The 24,644-nt window shown below is 42.5% G+C and overlaps 1 protein-coding gene across 16 annotated transcripts in view; it reads right to left on the reverse strand.

Annotated features, from left to right (window-relative positions):
• The window catches only part of LOC110502777 (RNA binding protein fox-1 homolog 3), a 756,098-nt gene that overhangs the window by 518,974 nt on the left and 212,480 nt on the right, over positions 1-24,644 (reverse strand). For all 16 annotated transcript variants that reach the window (XR_016491078.1, XM_036960469.2, XM_090217296.1 and 13 more), the window contains one exon: positions 7,326-7,384. The gene's annotated coding sequence lies outside the window, so the exon portion shown is untranslated. The remainder of the gene's footprint in view (positions 1-7,325; positions 7,385-24,644) is intronic.

Consider the following 24,644-nt stretch of genomic DNA (forward strand, 5'->3'; position numbering starts at 1 on the left):
CAACAACCAACCCCCATTACTCTTTGTTTACAATCTTTAAAAAAAGGTACTATGTAAAAGCATACAGAGTTCTTCGGTTTGTCCCCATAGGGGAACTCTTTTTGGTGCTAGGCAGAACCCTTTGCAGATCGCTCTACCTAGAAATAGTGATGGGGAATACTAAGCTTCCTGAAACATTGAGGATTTCAAGCCCATGGTGTCTAAAACATGTTCAGTACTCCAGGCTTTGATATCATGCTGGTCAAAATAAATTAGAACAGCGAAGTTATTATAGATGACTTTGCACATGTGTGCACAGAGAGGCCTTTCTGTTTTCTACAGAAACCAATACCAAACCAATCAGGTGATTGTTCAACTTAACAAAGCTTCAGATGTCATTGACCATGTGTTTCTGGTTAAGTGATACAAGCATCGGCACACTGCTTCGAAGTAAACTGCTTAGCATTTACGACGCATGACTCGGAGCTCCGGTATCAGCCATAACATCACAACCTAGAACCCTCCATGTAGGGTTCTTTATAGAACCCATTGTATACGGTTCTGCCTAAAACCCTTTATGAAGGATTCTACCAGGAACCATTTATCATCTAAAGGTTATTCCTAGAACCTTATGAATGGTCCCACCAGCCTTATTAGACTTTAAGATTAAATAATTTATGAAAATGCATTGCTATATAAATATATATCATAAGGGCCTACTGTAGTTATACCCTTCTACAGTGGTGTTAGGAAACCCCTGGTTTAAAGGCCACATCAGGCCTGTAAGTCACATTTTGCTGGTTTGCAAAGTGACATGTAATTCCTATTGGAATCCAGCCAGAGATAGGATATCCAACAAGTGAACATTTTTATCACCAGCAACCTGCATTCAGAATGACTGCCAGGGTAGGGAAGATTGAATACTGAGACTATCTCAATGATGGAACAACCATCTCAGTAACGGGTGCAATAACTACTAACAGATTGGATTAGTTTAAAATATTTATATGTTTTATTTATCTTTGTGTAGCATACAATTTATCAACATGCAAAAACGCATTAAAACAAACCATTCTGAAAATCACCTGCAATAGAACTCGTGTTGTCTTCTAAAGAATTAGGGTTAGAATTAGGTTTAGGGTTATTAGCTCGGGTTAGTTTTAGGGTTATGGTTAGGAGATATGGTTAGGGTTAGGTTTTTGGGTTAAGGTTAGCGTTAGGGTAAGGTTTAGGGGTTAGGGAAAATAGGATTTTGAATGGAACGGAAATGTGTCCCCCCACAAGGTTAGTTATACAAGTCAGTGTGTGCGTGTGTGTGTGTAAAGGTCTCAGTTATCCAAGCTCTCCCATTCACCAGTGAACAATTTAACAATATCAGACTTCTACAACATGTTGCATCAGACACACACACACACACACACACACACACGTTCTGTATCATTCATCATTCTCTCTTTCTGATTCCATCATATCTCTTTCTGTATGCAAGGCTAAAGAGAATATATTACACTAACTCAACCCCTAGTTGTGTCTTCTGACTCATAAAATAATTACAATATATAATAGATGTAATAGGTATTCAGTGGCATGCTCCTGCAGCCTCTGCCAGAGATTGTTTACCATACAATAGCCTTGGGGAATGACTACACACACACACACACACACACACACACACACACACACACAAACACACACACACAGCTCTAGTTTCTATTAGGGTGAATTACAGTTGAACTTTAGCTCCAGGGAGATGGAGAGAAATCTTTTACTTTCCTATTTAGGAACAGTAGTATCTAGCTAAGTCTCTCTCTCTCTCTCTCTCTCTCTCTCTCTGTCCATCTCTCTGAACCTCTATATCTCTCTCTGTTCCCACAAGAGAGATCGAGAGATGGATAGACAGATTGAGCTCGGAACACCTGGCATAAACAATCCCAGATTCCAATGAGTAATATGTAGATATAATATACAGTGCCTTGCGAAAGTATCCGGCCCCCTTGAACTTTGCGACCTTTTGCCACATTTCAGGCTTCAAACATAAAGATATAAAACTGTATTTTTTGTGAAGAACCAACAACAAGTGGGACACAATCATGAAGTGAAACGACATTTATTGGATATTTCTAACTTTTTTAACAAATCAAAAACTGAAAAATTGGGCGTGCAAAATTATTCAGCCCCCTTAAGTTAATACTTTGTAGCGCCAACTTTTGCTGCGATTACAGCTGTAAGTCGCTTGGGGTATGTCTCTATCAGTTTTGCACATCGAGAGACTGAAATTTTTTCCCATTCCTCCTTGCAAAACAGCTCGAGCTCAGTGAGGTTGGATGGAGAGCATTTGTGAACAGCAGTTTTCAGTTCTTTCCACAGATTCTCGATTGGATTCAGGTCTGGACTTTGACTTGGCCATTCTAACACCTGGATATGTTTATTTTTGAACCATTCCATTGTAGATTTTGCTTTATGTTTTGGATCATTATCTTGTTGGAAGACAAATCTCCGTCCCAGTCTCAGGTCTTTTGCAGACTCCATCAGGTTTTCTTCCAGAATGGTCCTGTATTTGGCTACATCCATCTTCCCATCAATTTTAACCATCTTCCCTGTCCCTGCTGAAGAAAAGCAGGCCCAAACCATGATGCTGCCATCACCATGTTTGACAGTGGGGATGGTGTGTTCAGCTGTGTTGCTTTTACGCCAAACATAACGTTTTGCATTGTTGCCAAAAAGTTCCATTTTGGTTTAATCTGACCAGACCACCTTCTTCCACATGTTTGGTGTGTCTCCCAGGTGGCTTGTGGCAAACTTTAAACAACACTTTTTATGGATATCTTTAAGAAATGGCTTTCTTCTTGCCACTCTTCCATAAAGGCCAGATTTGTGCAATATACGACTGATTGTTGTCCTATGGACAGAGTCTCCCACCTCAGCTGTAGATCTCTGCAGTTCATCCAGAGTGATCATGGGCCTCTTGGCTGCATCTCTGATCAGTCTTCTCCTTGTATGAGCTGAAAGTTTAGAGGGACGGCCAGGTCTTGGTAGATTTGCAGTGGTCTGATACTCCTTCCATTTCAATATTATCACTTGCACAGTGCTCCTTGGGATGTTTAAAGCTTGGGAAATATTTTTGTATCCAAATCCGGCTTTAAACTTCTTCACAACAGTATCTCGGACCTGCCTGGTGTGTTCCTTGTTCTTCATGATGCTCTCTGCGCTTTTAACGGACCTCTGAGACTATCACAGTGCAGGTGCATTTATACGGAGACTTGATTACACACAGGTGGATTGTATTTATCATCATTAGTCATTTAGGTCAACATTGGATCATTCAGAGATCCTCACTGAACTTCTGGAGAGAGTTTGCTGCACTGAAAGTAAAGGGGCTGAATAATTTTGCACGCCCAATTTTTCAGTTTTTGATTTGTTAAAAAAGTTTGAAATATCCAATAAATGTCGTTCCACTTCATGATTGTGTCCCACTTGTTGTTGATTCTTCACAAAAAAATACAGTTTTATATCTTTATGTTTGAAGCCTGAAATGTGGCAAAAGTTCGCAAAGTTCAAGGGGGCCGAATACTTTCGCAAGGCACTGTATATATATTGTATACATATACATACACACTACATGACGAAAAGTATTCTCGTCATACATCTCATTCCAAAATCAATTAATATGAAGTTGGTCCCCCCTTTGCTGCCATAACAGCCTCCACACTTCTGGAAAGACTGTCCACTAGATGTTGGAACATTGCTGCAGGGACTTGGTTCCATTCAGCCACAAGAACACACTCAGCCACTGATGTTGGGTGATTAGGCCTGGCTCGCAGTCGGCATTCTAATTCATTCCAAAGTTGTTAGATGTGGTTGAGGGCTCTGTGCAGGGCAGTCAAGTTCTTCCACACTGATCACAACAAACCATATGGACCTCACTTTGTGCATGAGGGCATTATCATGCTGAAACAGGAAAGGGCCTTCCCCAAACTGTTGCCACTGTTGGAAGCATAGAATAGTCTAGAATGCCATTGTATGCTGTAGCTTTAAGATTTCCCTCCACTAGAGGGCACTATGCATTGGGGCACGTAGCGTTCTCCTGGCATCCACCAAACACAGATTCATCCGTAGGACTGCCAGATGGGGATGCGTGATTCATCACTCCAGAGAATGCATTTCCACTGCTCCAGTCCAATAGTGGCAAGCTTTACACCACTCCAGCCGACGCTTGACATTGTGTATGGTGATCTTAGGCTTATGTGCGGTTGCTCAGCCATGAAAACCCATGTCATGAAGCTCCAGGCGAACAGGTCTGGTGTTGACATTGCTTCCAGAGGCAGTTTGGAACTCAGTAGTGAATGTTGCAACCGAGGACAGACGTCTTTACGCACTCCACGCAAACGACTTTGCGGATGAGTCGTTATTGCTCCGAGACATTTCCACTTCACAATAACAGCACTTACAGTTGACCGGGGCAGCTCCAGCAGGGCAGAAATTTGATGAACTGACTTGTTGGAGAGGTAGCATCCTATAACGGTGCCACGTTGATAGTCACTGAGCTCTTCAGTAATGCCATTCTACTGCCAATGTTTGTTTATGGAGATTGCATGGCTGTGTGCAACATTTTTATACACCTGTCAGCCATTCAGGGATCTAACTATCTTACAAGTATTTGAAATAAGTATTCTAACTACTTCTGAATATTTTGTATGTTGTATTACACTGGGCTGAACTACACTCCAATGTATTTTGTAACAAGATACTTTAGAAAGCTGTAATTGGTATTTTCAAAATGAAAAAAATATAATCCATATCATTACTTTAGAGCGGTTCACAATTTTGTGGGGCCCTTTCACCCTACATTGGTATCAAAAGTCAGCATCTGCTAAATTAACTAAATGTATATGTATAACTGAATAAAAATATAAACTCAACAGATTTTACTGTGTCACAGTTCGTATAAGGAAATCAGTCAATTGAAATAAATAAATGAAGCCATATAGATTTAACATGACAGGGTATAGATATATGCATCTGTTGGCCACAGGTACCTTAAAGAAAAGGTAGGGGGCGTGGATCAGAAAACCAGTCAGTATCTGGTGTGACCACCATTTGCCTCATGCAGCGCGACACATCTCCTTCACATAGAATTGATCAGGTTGTTGATTGTGGCCTGTGGAATGTTGTCCCGCCCCTCGTCAATAGCTGTGTGAAGTTGCAGGATATTGGAGGGTACTGGAACACACTGTCATACACATTGATTCAGAGCATCCCAAACATGCTGAATGGGTGAAATGTCTGATGAGTATGCAAGCCATGGAAGAACTGGGACATTATCAGCTTGCAGGAATTGTGTACAGATCCTTGCAACATGGGACTGTGCATTATCATAATGAAACATTAGGTGATGGCGGTGGTTGAATGGGACAACGGTAGGACTTAGGATCTCTTCACAGTATCTCTGTGCATTCAATTTGCCATAGGTAAAACGTAATTGTTTTCATTTTCTGTAGCTTATGCCTGCCCATACCATAACCCCACCGTCACTATGGGGCACTCCGTTAACAACGTTGACATCGGCAAACCGCTCGCCGACACAACGTTATACACGTGTTCTGTGGTTGTGAGGCCATTTGGAAGTACTGCCAAATTCTCTAAAATTACATTGGAGGAAGCGAATGGAGAGAAATTGAAATTCAATTGTCTGGCAATACCTCTGGTGGACATTCCTGCAGTCAGCATGCCAATTGCACACTCCCTCAAAACTCAAGACATCTGTGGTATTGTGTTGTGTGACAAAACTGCACATTTTAGAGTGGCCTTTTATTGTCCCCAGCACAAGGTGCACCTGTGTAATGAGCATGCTGTTTATTCATCTTGGTATGCCACACCAGTCAGGTGTAACAGGGATGAAATACACATTTCAGAGAAATAAGCTTTCTGTGCGTAAAGAGCATTTCTGAGATCTTTTATTTTAGCTGATGAAACATGGGACCAACACTTTACATGTTGTGTTTCTATTTATGTTCAGTATACAGTACATTCGGAAAGTATTCAGACCCCTTGACATTTTAAACATTTTGTTACGTTACAGTCTTATTCCAAAATGGATTCAATTGTTTGTTTCACTCATCAATTTACACATAATACCACAAATGAAAATGATTTTTTTTTATTTTCTAAATATCAATACATACTTAAATATTACAGTTACATAAATATTTAGACCCTTTACTCAGTACTTTGTTGAAGCACCTTTGGCAGTGCTTATCGCCTTTATTCTTCTTGGGTATGATGCTACAAGCTTGGCAAACCTGTATTTGGGTAGTTTCTCCCATTCTTCTCTGCAGATCCTCTCAAGCTCTGTCAGGTTGGATAGCGAGCATCACTGCAGAGCTGTTTTCAGGTCTCTAGAAATATGTTCAATCGGGTTCAAGTCCGGGCTCTGGCTGGGCCACTCAAGGACATTCAGAGACTTGTCCCGAAGCCACTCCTGCGTTGTCTTGGCTGTGTACTTAGGATCGTTGTCTTGTTGGAAGGTGAACCTTCGCCCCAATCTGAGGTACTGAGCGCTCTGCAGCTGGTTTTCATCAACGATCTCTCTGTACTTTGCTCCGTTCATCTTTCCCTCGATCCTGTGCTGAAGAGATGGTTGTCTTTCTGGAAGGTTCTCCTATCTCCACAGAGGAACTCTGGAGCTCTGTCAGAGTGACCATCTGGTTCTTGGTCACCTCCCTGACCAAAGCCCTATTCCCCTGATTGCTCACTTTGGCCGGGCAGCCAGCTCTAGGAAGTGTCTTGGTGGTTCCAAACTTCTTCCATTTTAAGATTGAAAGAGGCCACTGGAAATGTTTTTGGTAACCTTCCCAAGATCTGTGCCTTGGAGCTCTACGGACAATTCCTTTGACCTAATGGCATGGTTTTTGCTCAAAGCAAAGGTTCTGATGAAGGATTTTTTTTATGTCATCCATTTTATAATAAGGCTGTAATATAACAAAATGCTGAAGAAGTCATACTTTCCACATGAACTGTATACAAAAACGAAATAATATTTTTTAGTAAAAAAAAATGTGTATACATACACGTGTATGCATGCTGCAAATACCTTATTTACATAAGTATTCACATCCCAAAATATAGGTGTGCCAAACTTAATTGCATTTTGTAATTGTAATGAATGATTTATGCCAATCCGTCCTCCCAGTAGTATCAACTAGGCCTACTGGAACTATAGCCCTCAAAACAACACAACAGCAATAACAACATCAGTTCTTCTGGAAACACTCTCTGAAACATCAGATGGTAACCCAGTCACAGATAGAGAAAAATCCCAGCCATGATATATGAACTGTAGTACTCACTGTTAGGGTCAGGGTGTGAGGTGGAGTCAGAAGGGTGTGGATCTTTCTTTACTCTGAACCTGTAGACACACACACAGAATCGACTGAGTACAGAGAAACAGAGCACCAGGGTCAAGAGTAAAGAGAGAGAAGGAAGAGGTCAGAGATCAGATATTGGGGAAGGGATGGTGTGTCTGTGTATTTGTGTGTGTGTGCGCGACATGATCTCACAGTTTAATCAATTTGACTTCAGATTCTGATGTTAATTTTGAAGTTGCTTCAAACATCAAATTCCTCTTTTGACACCCTCAGTTGACTCCTCCTGCTCAGCATCGTTCAATTTCTCCAAACTTCACATTTCTAAGTAGTCAAATGTCAAAGCTAATGGTTAAGGTTTTTGATAGGGTCAAAACATTAAGTTTAGGTAGTCATTCCGAATAAGGTAGGATAGAATTAAAACAAATATTGAACACGCAACCTTCGAATCCGGAGTCATGGGATTACACCCATCCCACAACCCCGTCCACAATGCCCTAGAATAACCCAAGTTTACTTAATAGATTTCCAGACGTTCTCAAAAAGGATGTCCAATTTTGAAGTCAAGCTTGAGCGATCTGCCTGGTGTGTGTGAGTGAGTGAGTGAGTGAGTGAGTGAGTGAGTGAGTGAGTGAGTGAGTGAGTGAGTGAGTGAGTGAGTGAGTGAGTGAGTGAGTGAAATATACAGGAAGAGAGGAGAAGAAGGAGAGGATAGAGAAAATAGATCACCTCTACTTCAGTAACATCTATTTTTGAACAATGTATCTCATCTTCTCGTCCTCTCCATCCCTCTCTTCCCCCTGCTATGGCACAAATCCCTGTTAACAAGAAGCAGGTTGGCTTCAATATTTCCGAATGGCACCCCATTCCTTTTATTGTGCACTACTTTGTGCGCTATGTAGGGAATAGGGTGCCATTTGGGATGCAGAGGAAAGACACTCTGCTGTCACACCACACCACCTTGCTCACCCTACCACACTATACCTCTCTATCTCCCTCAATCCCTCCCTTCATCCTTCTCATCCTTCTTCATCCTTCATCCTTCTCTGTCCCTCCCTCCATCCATCCTTTCCACTCTCACTCTCTCCTTCCAGAGAGTTGTATTTGCTTTGTTGTCATGTATGCTTCATGTGTCAGGTGTTTCATTTGCATGTACAGGCGCATTGTGTGTGTATGTGCATGTGCGTGAGTGTGTGTGTCAACAGATTGCAGTGTGTGATGATGACGTGTGGTAGTGGTGCCTAATCATGACACAGAGTGATCACAAACACCACCTAACCTTTCACAATCCAATAGAGGACATGGGATAGAAAGATGACACACACACACACAAGTACGTGTCCACACTGTCTGTGTCTCTCCTGCCAGTGGAGATTACCTCTGCTCATTTTCAAAGGATACAGACTGCGCCAGGGGTAAGGATTACACACACACACACATACCCACACACACAAACACCGGCACACACACACACACACAGACACACACACAAACACTGGCACACACACGCAGACACACACAAACACTGGCACGCACACACACACACACACACACACACACACACACACAGGGAAGAAGAGAGGTGGCACAGAAGAGAGCAGGAAGACATGACCACTCCATCCCTCTCTCATTCTCACTTCTCTCTCTCATTTCTCTCCCTCTCTCTCATCCATCCCTCCATCTCTCTTTCTACCTGCCTCTCTCTCTCTCAATTTTAATTCAACTAATTTCGAGGGCTTTATTGGCATGCGAAATAAACATTGTCAAAGCAAGTGAAATAAACAATAAACAAAAGTGAAATAAACAATAAAAAATGAACAGTAAACTTTACAATAGAGACATTTCAAATGTCATATTATTTGCAAATAGTTAAAGTACAAAAGGAAAAATAAATAAACATAAATATGGTTTGTATTTACAATGGTGTTTGTTCTTTACTGGTTGCCCTTTTCCTGTGGTCAAAACTTTCCTTAAGCTTGGGTCAGTCACAGTGGTCAGGTATTTTGCCTCTGTGTACTCTCTGTTTGGGGCCAAGTAGCATTCTAGTTTGATCTGTTTTTTAGTTAATTCTTTCCAATGTGTCAAATAATTATAGTTTTGTTATGGAAGGTTTGGGAATTGTTTCCTTTTAGATGGTTGTAGAATTTAACGGCTGTTTTAGATCAGTAGCGGGTATCGGCCTAATTCTGCTCTGCATGCATTATTTGATGTTTTACGTTGTATACGGAGGATTTTGTGAGTTCTTGGTTGGTGAGCGGACCCCAGACCTCACATCCATAAAGGACAATGGGTTCTATAAGTGATTCAAGTATTTTTAGCCAGATCCTAATTGGTATGTTGAATTTTATGTTCCTTGTGTTGGTATAGAAGAACCTTCTTGCCTTTTCTCTTAGATCATTCACAGCGTTGTGGAAGTTACCTGTGGCGCTGATGTTTAGGCTGAGGAATTGTACATTTTTATATGTGCTCTAGGGCAATGGTGTCTAGATGGAATTTGTATTTGTGGTCCTGGCAAATTGATCTTTTTTTGGAACACCATTATTGTTGTCTTACTGAGATTTACTTTCAGGGCCGAAGTCTGACAGAATCTGTGCAGGAGATCTAGGTGCTGCTTCTGGCCCTCCTTGTTTTGGGACAGAAGCACCAGATCATCAGCAAACAGTAGACATTTGACTTCAGATTCTAGTAGGGTGAGGCCGGGTGCCGCAGACTGTTCTAGTGCCTTCGCCAATTCGTTAAAATATATGTTGAAGAGGGTGGGGCTTAAGCTGCATCCCTGTCTCACCCCATGGCACTGTGGAAAGAAATGTTTGTGTTTTTTGCTCATTTTAATCACACACCTGTTGCTTGTGTACATGGATTTTATAATGTTGTATGTTTTTCCTCCAACACCACTTTCCATCAATTTGAATAGCAGACCATTATGCCACATTTTTGAAATCCACAAAGCATGAGAAGACTTTGCCTTTGGTTTGTTAATTTGTCAATCAGGGTGTGCAGGGTGAATACGTGGGCTGTTGTACGGTAATTTGGTATAAAGCCAATTTGACATTTGCTTAGTTCATTGTTTTCACTAAGGAACTGCTGTTAATGATAATGCAGAGGATTTTCCCAAGGTTGCTGTTGATGCATATCCCACAGCAGTTATTGGGGTCAAATTTGTCTCCACTTTTATGGATTGGGGTGATCAGTCTTTGGTTCCACATTTTTGGGAAGAGCTAAGGATGATGTTGAAAAGTTTAAATATAGCCAATTGGAATTTGTGGTCTGTATATTTTATCATTTAATTGAGGATACCATTAACGCCACAGGCCGTTTTGGGTTGGTAGGTTTGTATTTTGCCCTGTAGTTCATTCAATGTAATTTGAGAATCCAGTGGGTTCTGGTAGTCTTTAATGGTTGATTTTAAGATCTCTCTCTCTTTCTCTCACACACACACACGCACGCACGCACGCACGCACACACACACACACACACACACACACACACACACACACACACACACACACACACATACACACACACACACCCCTCCTTTCTCTCCCTCGCTTTCCATCTGTCCGTCGTCTCTCTCTCTCGAATACTCTCTCTCTTCCACTCCCTCTATATCTACCCCTCTCTCTCTTTCTACCTCTCTCTCTACCTCTCTCTCTATACCTCTCTCTCTCTACCCTTCTCTCTCTACCTCTAACACACAAACCACAGTGGTTCTGTTGAGGATGTTTTTCTCTTCTCCTAAAAGCAAGACAAAAATGTAATGTTTCATTTGATCATAGGCTGTTGTCTGAGTGATCAGAGGCTGTTGTCCCAATGGGACCTGGTCAAAAGTAGTGCACTATATAGGGAGTAGAGTGCCATTTGGGACGTACACTCGGAATTCAGAGCTTAAAGTCCCAGTAGATTTTTACCTGAAGAGAGCAGATCAGTGAAGAAACAAAACAACAAATGTAGAGGAGTGTAAACCAGATGGAGAGATGGTCTTTCATCGCCAAGCAGTTTTTAGAAAACAGACACACACAGAGACCCTGGCTTGCGCTGTCTCTCTCTCTCCTCTCTCCCTCCTTCTCTCACTCTCTCTCTGCTTCCTGATCTCTCTCTCCCTCCTGCTCTCCCTCTCCCCTCTCTCTCTCTCTCTCTCTCTCTCTCTCTCTCTCTCTCTCTCTCTCTCTCTCACTTCCTGCTCTCTCTCTTCTCTCACCCTCCTGCTCTCTCTCTCTTCTCTCTCCCTCCTGCTCTCTCGCTTGTCTCTCTCTCTCCCGCCGTTTCTTTCTCTGTATACCTCTCTCCCTCCCTTCCTCCCTCCATCACTTCCTCCTTCCTTCTCCTATCTTTTCCATCTTTCCTTCATTAAATATGTTTCTCCTTCAATAAGAGACCAGAGAGGGAAGACATACGGAATATATTCCTCAGTGGTGAAGCTATCATGCCATACAGCAGGTCTCCATGGTAACAGAGAGAGGAATAACAAGTGGCTCATAGTACAATTTTTTTATTAAAATGTAACCTTTATTTAATTAGACAAGTCAGTTAAGAACAAATTCTTATTTGCAATGACGGCCTACACCTGCCAATCCCAGACAACGCTGGTCCAATTGCGCACCGCACTATGGAACTCACAATCACAGCCCGGATTCAAACCAGGGCGTCTGTAGTGATGACTTTAGCACTGAGATGCAGTGCCTTAGACCACTGCACCACACAGGAGCCCAAATGAGTCAAAGAGACATAGGCTATCCCAAATGGCACTCTGTTCCATGTATAGTGCACTACTTTTGACCAGAGACTCTGGTCAAAAGTAGTGGACTATGTAGGCAATAGGATGACATTTTGTACACCCAGAGAGAGGCTTGAGGAGCCTTGCTGCTACCACACTAGCTTTAACTAGACTTTGGGCCAAGCTACTTCTCTTTAATTGTGTTTCTGTGAGTGCATGCGTGTCCGTGCGTGAGTGTGTGTTCATTATGATCGTGCAATAAACTCGCTCTCTGTCTTTATGACCTAAGGCCCTGAGGCCAAGATGTATAATCAACAGCCACACAGCCAGGACGGTGAGACCATGAGAAAACATGCAGATGAGTCCATCACACTGAACAAACTACAACTCCAATGAGATTATTCTGTTAACTGACTGTGTCTGTTTTATGTATCATGGGAGTTTGAGTTTACTGTATAATGTTCCATATGGACGTGTTGTATATAGGTGCCTTCAGAAAGTATTCATTCCCCTTGACATATTCAGCATGTTGTTGTGCTACAGCCTGATTTCAAAATGAATTAAATACGTTTTTTTCTCACCCAATACCAACACACAATAGCATAAAGATAAAGTGAAAACATGTTTTTAGAATATTTTTCAAATGTATTGAAAACAAAATACAGAAATATCTCATTTACGTAAGTATTCACACCACAGAGGCAATATTTTGTAGAAGCAACTTTGGCAGTGATTACAGCTCTGGGTCTTTCTGGGTAAGTCTCTAAGAGCTTTCCACACCTGGATGTGCAATATTCTGCCATTATTCACACAAAAAAATTTCAAGTTCTGTCAAATTGGTTGTTGATCATTGCTAGACAACAATTTTCAGGTCTTACCATACATTTTCAATTAGATTTAAGTCAAAACTGTAACTCGGCCACTCAAGAACATTCACTGTCTTCTTGGTAAACCGATGTCACAGGAAGGCCAAAAAGATCATCAAGGACATCAACCACCTGAGCCACTGCCTGTTCATACAGGTGCATCAAAGCTGGGCCCGATAGACTGAAAAACAGCTTCTATCTCAAGGCCATCAGACTGCTAAACAGCCATCACCAACTCAGAGAGGCTGCTGCCTACATTGAAACCCAATCCCTGGCCACTTTAATAAATGGATCACCAGTCACTTTATACAATGCACTCTAAATAATGCAACTTTAGTTATGTTTCCATATCTCATGTATACTTTTATACCATCTATTGCACCTTGCCAATGCCACTCAGTCATTTTTTTGTACCTTTATTTAACTCGGCAAGTCAGCTAAGAACAATTTCTTATTTTCAATGATGGCCTAGGAACAGTAGTTTACCTACCTTGGTCAGGGACAGACTGACATAATTTTACCTTGTAAGCTTGATCTTGCAACCTTTCAATTACTAGCCCAACACTCTAACCACTAGGTTATCCGCCGTTCCAAATACTTACATGTACATATTCTCATTCACCCCTTTAGATTTGTCTGTATTAGGTAGTTGTTGGGTAATTGTTAGATTACTTGTTAGATATTACTCAACTGTCAGAACTAGAAGCACAAGCATTTCGCTACACTCACATTTGCATCTGCTAACCATGTGTATGTGACAATGTGAAGCCTTCCACTCATTTTCCTACATTTTCCACCATTTGCTGACGCCATTTCCGGTCACAACTTGCAGACTTGTTTACGTGTTGCTGTGCGTTTTGTGCGTTTTGTTGCCAACCATACTTTGCTAGCTGACAACTTTATGGTTTTTACTTTTTAATTACTGTTTACATTTTTGGTTTTTCCCTCACTCAACTTTTTTTCATCCAACTTTTTCACTCCGGACGCTTTATCTGGACGTGGTTCGTCAGGACCTCCAACATCCAAAGCTAAGTAGTAACATTGACATGATGCCTTCTAATTGCAGTCGCTGTACTCATAATATACAGGAGAACGATTGCCTTACGGCGAAGATAGCTGTGCTGCAAGCCCAGCTTCAAACGCAATCGTTAGGCAAGGGTAATTTCAGTGTAGGAAAGGATGAAACAGCGTCTGTGCCACCAGTAAGTACAGATAGTAACGTTAGTATAAATCCCCTCGCACGGTCCCCACAGCCGGGCAACTTTCTCATTGTTTCTGGAGGGAAATGCTGTAGGAATGCTCAACCGATGTCGCTCATTCAGCCGACAGAAACTTTCAACCGGTTTTCCCCATTAAGCAGCGAGTCGGAGTCTGAGGCCGAGCCTTCTCTTGTCTCTACTCCTCCCGTTACGGGGTCTGAGACGCCGAAGCTTCCCACCATTACCTCTGACAAATTGAAAACCCTAGTCATTGGCGACTCCATTACCTGCAGTATTAGACTTAAAACGAATCATCCAGCGATCATACACTGTTTACCAGGGGGCAGGGCTACCGATGTTAAGGCTAATCTGAAGATGGTGCTGGCTAAATCTAAAACTGGCGAGTGTAGAGAGCATAGAGATATTGCTATCCACGTCTGCACCAACGATGTTAGGATGAAACAGTCAGATGTCACCAAGTGCAACATAGCTTCAGCGTGTAAATCAGCTAGAAAGATGTGTCGGCATTGAGTAATTATCTCTGGCCCCCTCCCAGTTAGGGGGAGTGATGAGCTCTTCAGCAGAGTCTCTGGCCCCCTCCCAGTTAGTGGGGTGATGAGCTCTACAGCAGAGTCGCTGGCCCCCTCCCAGTTAGGGGGAGTGATGAGCTCTACAGCAGAGTCTCTGGCCCCCTCCCAGTTAGGGGGAGTGATGAGCTCTACAGCAGAGTCTCTAGCCCCCTCCCAGTTAGGGGGAGTGATGAGCTCTACAGCAGTCTTCCAACTCAATCGCTGGTTGAAAGCTGTTTTCTGCCCCTCCCAAAAGATAGAATGTGTAGATAATTGGCCCTCTTTCTGGGACTCACCCACAAACAGGACCAAGCCTGACCTGCTGAGGAGTGACGGACTCCATCCTAGCTGGAGGGGTGCGCTCATCTTATCTACCAACATAGACAGGGCTCTAACTCCTCTAGCTCCACAATGAAATAGGGTGCAGGCCAGGCAGCAGGATGTTAGCCAGCCTGCCAGCTTAGTGGAGTCTGCCACTAGCACACTCAGTGTAGTCAGCTCAGCGATCCCCATTGAGACCGTGTCTGTGCCTCGACCTGGGTTGGGCAAAACTAAACATGGCGGTGTTCACCTTAGCACTCTCACTAGGATAAAGACCTCCTCCATTCCTGTCATTATTGAAAGAGATTGTGATACCTCAAAATAGGGCTACTTAATGTTAGATCCCCTACTTCAAAGGCAATTATAGTTAATGAACTAATCACTGATCATAATCTTGATGTGATTGGCCTGACTGACACATGGCTTAAGCCTGATGAGTTTACTGTGTTAAATTAGGCCTCACCTCCTGGTTACACTAGTGACCATATCCCCGTGCATCCCGCAAAGGCGGAGGTGCTGCTAACATTTACGATAGCAAATTTCAATTTACAAAAAAAAATCAGTTTTCGTCTTTTGAGCTTCTCGTCATGAAATCTATGCAGCCTACTCAATCACTTTTTATAGCTACTGTTTACAGGCCTCCTGGGCCATATACAGCGTTCCTCATTGAGTTAAATGAATTCCTATTGGACGTTGTAGTCATAGCAGATAATATTCTAATTTTTGGTGACTTTAATATTCACATGGAAAAGTCCACAGACCATCGATCACCACATTCTTTGGAGAGATTGGAAACCCAAATTGGTCTACATGGACAAGTTCTGGCCTGGTTTAGATATTATCTATCGGAAAGATATCAGTGTGTCTCTGTGAATGGTTTGTCCTCTGACAAATCAACTGTAAATTTCGGTGTTCCTCAAGGGTCCGTTTTAGGACCACTATTGTTTTCACTATATATTTTACCTCTTGGGGATGTCATTCGAAAACATAATGTTAACTTTCACTGCTATGCGGATGACACAGAGCTGTACATTTCAATGAAACATGGTGAAGCCCCAAAATTGCCTTCGCTAGAAGCCTGTGTTTCAGACATAAAGAAGTGGATGGCTGCAAACGTTCTACTTTCCAACTCGGACAAAACAGAGATGCTTGTTCAAGGTCCCAAGAAACAAAGAGATCTTCTGTTGAATCTGACAATTAATCTTAATGGTTGTACAGTTGTCTCAAATAAAACTGTGAAGAACCTCGGCGTTACTCTGGACCCTGATCTCTCTTTTGACGAACATATCAAGACTGTTTCAAGGACAGCTTTTTTCCATCTACGTAACATTGCAAAAATCAGAAACTTTCTGTCCAAAAATAATGCAGAAAAATTCATCCATGCTTTTGTTACTTCTAGGTTAGACTACTGCAATGCAGCTACCCGGATAAAGCACCAAATAAACTTCAGTTAATGCTAAATACGTCTGCTAGAATCCTGACTAGAACCAGAAAATTTGATCATATTACTCCAGTGCTAGCCTCCCTACACTGGCTTCCTGTCAATGCAAGGGCTGATTTCAAGGTTTTACTGCTAACCTACAAAGCATTACATGGGCTTGCTCCTACCTATCTCTCTAATTTGTCCTGCCGTACATACCTACACGTATGCGGTCACACTGTGCTTTGGCAAAATGGGTGGGGTAATATCCTTCCTGCTTGGCCCTGTCTGGGGGTATCATCGGATGGGGCCACAGTGTCTCCTGACCCCTCCTGTCTCAGCCTCCAGTATTTATGCTGCAGTAGTTTATGTGTCAGGGGGATAGGGTCAGTTTGTTATATTTGGAGGACTTCTCCTGGCTTATCCGGTGTCCTGTGTGAATTTAAGTATGCTCTCTCTAATTCTCTATTTCTTTCTCTCTCTCTGAGGACCTGAGCCCTAGGACCATGCCTCAGGACTACCTGGCATGATGACTCCTTGCTGTCCCCAGTCCACCTGGCCGTGCTGCTGCTCTAGTTCCAAATGTTCTGCCTGCGGCTATGGAACCCTGACCTGTTCACCGGACGTGCTACCTGTTCCAGACCTGCTTTTTTCAACTCTCTAGAGACAGCAGGAGTGGTAGAGATACTCTCAACGATTGGCTATGAAAAGCCAACTGACATTTACTCCTGAGGTGCTGACCTGTTGCACCCTCGACAACTACTGTGATTATTATTATTTGACCATGCTGGTAATTTATGAACATTTGAACATCTTAGCCATGCTCTGTTATAATCTCCAACCGGCACAGCCGGAAGAGGACTGGCCACCGCTCATAGCCTGGTTCATCTCTAGGTTTCTTCCTAGGGTTTGGTCATTCTAGGGAGTTTTTCCTATCCACCGTGCTTCTACACCTGCATTGCTTGCTGTTTGGGGTTTTAGGCTGGGTTTCTGTACAGCACTTTAAGATATCAGCTCATCTAAGAAGGGCTGTATAAATACATTTGATTTGATTTGATTTGGTAAGCAACTCTGATGAAATATGAATTCCTCTCCCAGTTTCGGGTGGAAAGCGAACTGAACCAGGTTTATCTCTGGGATTTTGCATGTGCTTAGCTCCATTCTGTTTCTTTCTTATCCTGAAAAACTTCCCAGTCCTTAACAATTACAAGCATACCCATAACATGATGCAGCCACCACTCTGCTTGAAAATATGGAGTGTGGTACTCAGTAATGTGTTTCTGACCCAAACATGACCCAAACATAACAAGTTCTATTCAGGACAAAAAGTAAATTGCTGTGCCACACTTTTTTGCAGCATTACTTTAGTGCCCTGTTGAAAACAATATGCATGTTTTGGAATATTTTTATTCTGTACAGGCTTCCTTCTTTTCACTCTATCAATTAGGTTAGTATTGTGGAGTAACTACAATGTTGTTGATCCATCCTCAGTTTTCTCCTACCACAGCCAATAAACTCCTATAACTGTTTAAAAAGTCACCATTAACCACATGGTGATATCCATGAGCAGTTTCCTTCCTACCTGGCAACTGAGGATGGACATCTGTATCTTTGTAGTGACTGAGTGTATTGATACACCATCCAAAGTGTAATTAGTAACTTCACTATGCTCAAAGACAGTGGTTCGCAACCTTTTTCGGTTGCTGTACCACCAACTGAATTGTGTTCTACCCCGAGTACCCCTGATGTACCCCATCATGTGCATTTTACCAGTAAGCCTATGATCTCACGACTCTTCTTGTGTACCCCCTGTGGATAGGCCAAGTACCCTCAGGGGTCCTAGTACCCCGGGTTGGAAACCACTGCATTTAAAGGAATATTAATTTCCTTTTTTTATTTTTTACCTATCTACTAATAGGTTTTCTTCTTGTCAAGGCATTGGAAAACCTCCCTGGTCTTTGTGGTTGAATCTGTGTCACTGCTGGAGTAAGCAATAATTGTTAGATAATAGATAATTGTGCCAGAGACAAAAACATCTACATTTAATACAACATAAAAGTCAAAGGGTGTGAATACATAATAAAGTGTGGTATGTACTGTATGTACAGTATAGCATTCCCCTACGGATGTTGACTATGCCTTCTTGATTTTTCCTTGGCAAGCCAATGAAAGGACAGAAAATAGACTGTAAATAAAATATAACAAACCGAAAGAGATTACATACGCATGAGTTCAATATGACAGGGTCTCGCTAGGGAAAACACAATGAGCCCTGAACTGTAAACAGAAAACAAACCAATTGCAAACTGGATCTTTCTAATGCCTGAGTCCCAAATGACCGCCTATTCACTATTTCAGGATTCCCAAACTGGTGGTGATTTCATTTGGCACCCCATTACAGAAAGAGAATAACTGTGTAGAAAGCTCTCGGGGCAGGTTGTCAGGATACTGGACAGCCAATAAATTGGCAGATGCAAACAGATGATCAACTTTAGCGGACAACAGTTCTTGAGGGCTTTTTGATTTCTTTCAATCTGGTGAACTGGCCTTTGAGTTGTGTGGTTGCAATATCAACAGTCCCTTATCTCTGGTATATCTTGGCATGCCATTCATGACTAAGATTAAATTGTGTGCAGTGCAATGGACATATAATGCACAATGTCTCAGGAAAGATTTAGAAATATTCAGTATAGAAAACAGTCGGGCCTGCATCCTGGACTTACAGGCCGTGGTGAAAACATTTGCTCACAAAAATGCAAGGCAACACCGTCGCCTACTGTAGCTACTATTAGCCTTTAAGTAGAAAAAAAGAGAGAGACAAGCACAGACACAACCTAGGTTTGGCGACAGTGGTATGTTTCCAAAATGGATTGTGGTGGATAAAAATCAGTGCATGATGATGTATTGCACAAAATATTTACTTTTTCTCTTCCGTTTTCATGTACCAAATAAAAATCAATAGTTTTGTCACAAAAACTGTTGCATTATAATAGCAAGTGCCTACTCTGGTCTTGCCACCTGCGCTTTAGCCATCAGCTCGCAGATTCAGTGCAGGTAGACTGTGCGGGTTGTCTAGTCTACATGATGAGATTATTATGGATCATTATGACACCAGAATAAGATCTCGATAATTATTGGAAACGAACATCAAGCTCATAACTACACTTTCACCACCCTGCGAAGTTCATCATAATTTATTTAATCTGTATGGTGTAAGGCACTGCATCTCAGTGCTAGAGGGGTCACTACATACCCTGGTTCAATGCTAGGCTGTTGCACATCCAGCTGTGATTGGAGTCCCATAGAGCTGCGCACAATTGGCCCAGCGTTGTTAGGGTTTGGCCAGGGTAGGCTGTCATGGTAAATAAGATTTTTCTTAACTGATTTGCCAAGTTAAATAAAAACCTAGCCCAATAAACCTCATGGTTTCCCGAGTCGTAGTGGGAGGACCACACACCATATAATCGCGTGACTCCAAATTGACTTCGATATGATGTTTATTAAATAAATATTTGCGCTTAAAGTTTTACCTCATGATACATTTTTCTGACACAAAAAGATCCCACCCTGTCGAACAAAGAAATTATCTGTCACCATTTATAAAATTACAGCGAAACTTCCTTAAGTTTAAAAAAAAAAAAATATTATATTAAGTAAACCTGACTGCACCATTTTCTTGTTATTTTAATGTACGAATAGCCAGTGGCACACTCCAACACTCAGGCATAAAAACAAACTATGTGTGTTTAGTGAGTCCGCCAGATTAGAGGCAGTAGGATGACCAGGGATGTTCTCTTGAAAAGTGCTTGAATTGGACCATCTTCCTGTCCTGCTAAGCATTCAAAATGTATCGAGTACTTTTGGGTGTCAGGAAAAAATGTATGCAATAAAAAGTACACTATTTACTTTAGGAATGTAGTGTAGTAAAACTAAACATTGTCAAAAATATAAATAGTAAAGTAAAGTACAGATACCCCAAAACACTACTTATGTAGTACTTTAATAAGCAATTTGACTTAAGTACTTTACACCACTGCTTGCAGGGTTCCAGAGAACCTGCGTTATGCCAGTGGTTTTCAATTCTCTCCTCAGGGACCCCCAGCTGTTCCAGAGGTAGTTCACTTGATACAACTAATCAATTATCACAATCACAACCCCGATGAAATATTAACAATATAATATGACTGGCCAGAATAAAAAACCCTGTATGGTTCTTCAAAAGGATCTACAAAGAACCTTTACGATTGAGAAAGGTTATTTATAGAAAGATTCTCCATAAAGGTTATATGAAGAACCATATGAAAGGGTACTATATAGCCCCCAAAAGGGTTGTAACCATCGCAGACATTTGTTGGGGTGCTATACAGAACCTTTTTTAATGGTTCTTTATAGAACCTTAGGAGCAAGGTTCTTTATTGAACATTCAAAAAAGTGTTATATATAGTATCAAAAAGGGTTCTACTATGTTTACAAGCCAAATAACCCCTATCTGGTAAAATTCAAACATTTATCTGGTACAATTCAAACATTAATCTTGTACAATTCAAACACTCAAAAGGTAAAGGATGCCATTTGAGATGCAGAGCAGCCTCCTAGAGGCAGCAAGGGAAACCATGCAGACCCTGGGTATGACAGAACTCTTATGGATATTAATATTTTCTTTCCCTGTCATTGGTTGTTTATTTACCGTCGTTCCGACCCACTCTCCCTCTGTTATTTAGACAATCCATCCTGTTAAACAACAACGTGGGTGTAGGTCGGAAAGGGTGTGTGTATCCCGGGATTGTGCACGTGCATGTGTGTGTCTATTCTGATGTGACAGGGGAAGGAAGAACGATGTAGGAATGTAATGAGAGGGCTGAGAACGTTACTAGTGGGCTGTAAGAGCCAGCCAAGTGTAACATCCGTGTTTGTGAGAACACTTTGAAAACATCTTGAGAGCCCTTCCATTGTGAGTGCCGGCAATTTCTCAAGTAAGGTTGTCTTTTACTGCTTCTATGCTGTCCTTCCTCCACCTCTTTTCTCTGTTTGGCCGATCATGTCTTTCTCAATCTCTCTAACAGTTTCTCTCTCTGCTCTTTTGCTCGTTCTTTCTCTTGGCCTTTGTCTTTCGCCTGCGCCACCCTATTCCCTACATGAGGTGAGATGGAGATGGTCTCCTCGCTTCGCGTTCCTAGAAAACTATGCAGTATTTTGGTTTTTTATGTATGTTTTCTTACATTGTTACCCCTGGAAATCTTAAGTATTGTTATATACAGCCGGGAAGAACTAACGGATATAAGATCGTCAACTTACCAACATTGTGACCAGGAATACGACTTTCCCAAAGTAGATCCTCTCTTCGGACCACCACCCAGGATAATGGATCTAACCCCAGCAGCTGACCGAAAATAATGGCGACGCAGAAGGGGCAGACGGAGCTGTCTTCTGGTCAGGCTTTGAAAACGGGCACATCGCTCTCTGCTCCCGAGTATACTACTCGCCAATGTCCAGTCTCTTGACAACAAGGTAGACAAAATTAGAGCGAGGGTTGCCTTCCAGAGAGACATCAGAGATTGTAACATTCTCTGTTTCACGGAAACATGGCTCTCTCTGGATATGTTGTCGGAATCGGTTCAAACACCGGGCTTCTCGATGCATCTTGACGACAGAGATAAACACCTCTCTGGGAAGAGGAAGGGCGGGAGGAAGGGTGTATGCTTTTTGATTAACAACTCTTGGTGTAATCATAACAACATACAACTCAAGTCCTTCTGCTCACCCGACCTAGAATTCCTTACAGTCAAATGTCTGCTCACCCGACCAGAATTCCTTACAGTCAAATGTCTGCTCACCCGACCTACAATTCCTTACAGTCAAATGTCTGCTCACCCGACCTAGAATTCCTTACAGTCAAATGTCTGCTCACCCGATCTAGAATTCCTTACAGTCAAATGTCTGCTCACCCGACCTAGAATTCCTTACAGTCAAATGTCTGCTCACCTGACCAGAATTCCTTACAGTCAAATGTCGGCTCACCCTACCTAGAATTCCTTACAGTCAAATGTCTGCTCACCCGACCTAGAATTCCTTACAGTCAAATGTCTGCTCACCCGACCTAGAATTCCTTACAGTCAAATGTCTGCTCACCCGACCTAGAATTCCTTACAGTCAATGTCTGCTCACCCGACCTAGAATTCCTTACAGTCAAATGTCTGTTCACCCGATCTAGAATTCCTTACAGTCAAATGTCTGCTCACCCGACCTAGAATTCCTTACAGTCAAATGTCTGCTCACCCGACCTACAATTCCTTACAGTCAAATGTCTGCTCACCCGACCTAGAATTCCTTACAGTCAAATGTCTGCTCACCCGATCTAGAATTCCTTACAGTCAAATGTCTGCTCACCCGACCTAGAATTCCTTACAGTCAAATGTCTGCTCACCTGACCAGAATTCCTTACAGTCAAATGTCGGCTCACCCGACCTAGAATTCCTTACAGTCAAATGTCTGCTCACCCGACCTAGAATTCCTTACAGTCAAATGTCTGCTCACCCGACCTAGAATTTCTTACAGTCAAATGTCTGCTCACCCGACCTAGAATTCCTTACAGTCAAATGTCTGCTCACCCGACCTAGAATTTCTTACATTCAAATGTTGGCCATTCTACCTACCAAGAAAATTCTCGTCAGTTATAGTCACAGCTGTGTACACCCCCCCCCCCCCCCCCCCCCTCCTCAAGCGAACAGCAAGATGGCCCTCAAGGAACTTCACTGGACTCTATGTAAACTGGAAACTATATATCCGGAAGCTGCATTTACTGTAACTGGGGGTTTTAACAAAGCAAATTTGAGAACAATGCAACATACATTTTATCAGCATATTGATTGCACAACACGTAGGGCTAATACTCTCGACCACCGCTCCTCTAACCTCCGCGATGCATACAAAGCCCTCCCTCACCCTCCCATCGGCAAATCCGACCATTGCGTCATCTTGCTCATCCCGGCTTATAGGCAGAAACTCAGACAGGATGTCCAGTGTCGAGAACCAATCAACGTTGGTCTGACCAATCGGAAGCCACACTACAAGATTTCTTTGATCACGCGGACTTGAATATGTTCCGATCAGCCTCAGACGACCATATTGACCTATACACTGACTCGGTGAATGCGTTTATAAATAAGTGCATTGGAGACGTCGTACCCACTGTGAACATTATAACCTACCCTAACCAGAAACCGTAAAACTGAAAGCGCGATCAACCGCATTTAACCATGGAAATAGGTCTGGAGAGATGGCTGAATAGAAACAGTGTAGTTATTCGCTCCACAAGGCAATCAAACAAGAGAAATGCCAGTACAGTGACAAGGTGGAGTCGCAATTCAACGGCTCAGACACGAGACGTATGTGGCAGGGTCTACAGGAAATCACGGACTACAAAAACAAAAACAGCCACCGACGTCACGCTTCCAGACAAACTAAACACCTTCTTTGCCCACTTTGAGGATAATACAGTGCCACCATCGCAGATCACTAAAAAAGACTGTGCCCCCCCTCTCCGTCTTAGTGGCTGACGTGAGTAAAACATTTAAACTTGTTAACCCTCGCAAGGCTGCTGGCCCAGACGTCATCCCTAGCCACTTCCTCAGAGCATACGCAGACCAACTGGCTGGTGTGTTTACAGACATATTTAATTGCTCCTTATCCCAGTCTGTTGTCCCCGCATGCTTCAAGATGCATACCATGGTTCCTGTACCCAAGAAGGCAAATATAACTGAACTAAATGAAGTGCTTTGAGAGGTTAGTCAAGGATCATATCACCTTACCGGCCACCGTAGACCCACTTCAGTTTGCATACCGCCCCAACAGGTCCACAGATGACGCGATCGTCATCACACTGCACACTGCACTATCCCATCTGGACAAAAATAATACCTTTGTAAGAATGCTGTTCATTGACGACAGCTCACCATTCAACACCATAGTACCCTCCAAGCTCATCATCAAGCTGTAGGCCCTGGGTCTCAACCCCTACCTGTGCAACTGGGTCCTGGACTTTCTGATGGGTCAACACCACGTGGTGAAGGTAGGAAACAACATCTCCACTTCGCTGACCCTCAACACTGGGGCCCCACAAGGGTTTGTGCTAAGCCCTCTCCTGTACTGTCTGTTCACCCACGACTGTGTGGCCATGCACTTCTCCAACTCAATCATCAAATTTGCAGACAACACA

This window comes from Oncorhynchus mykiss, chromosome 23, assembly GCF_057628025.1.
Source record: "Oncorhynchus mykiss isolate SJ-2025 chromosome 23, ASM5762802v1, whole genome shotgun sequence".
NCBI classification, from domain to species: Eukaryota; Metazoa; Chordata; class Actinopteri; order Salmoniformes; family Salmonidae; genus Oncorhynchus; species Oncorhynchus mykiss.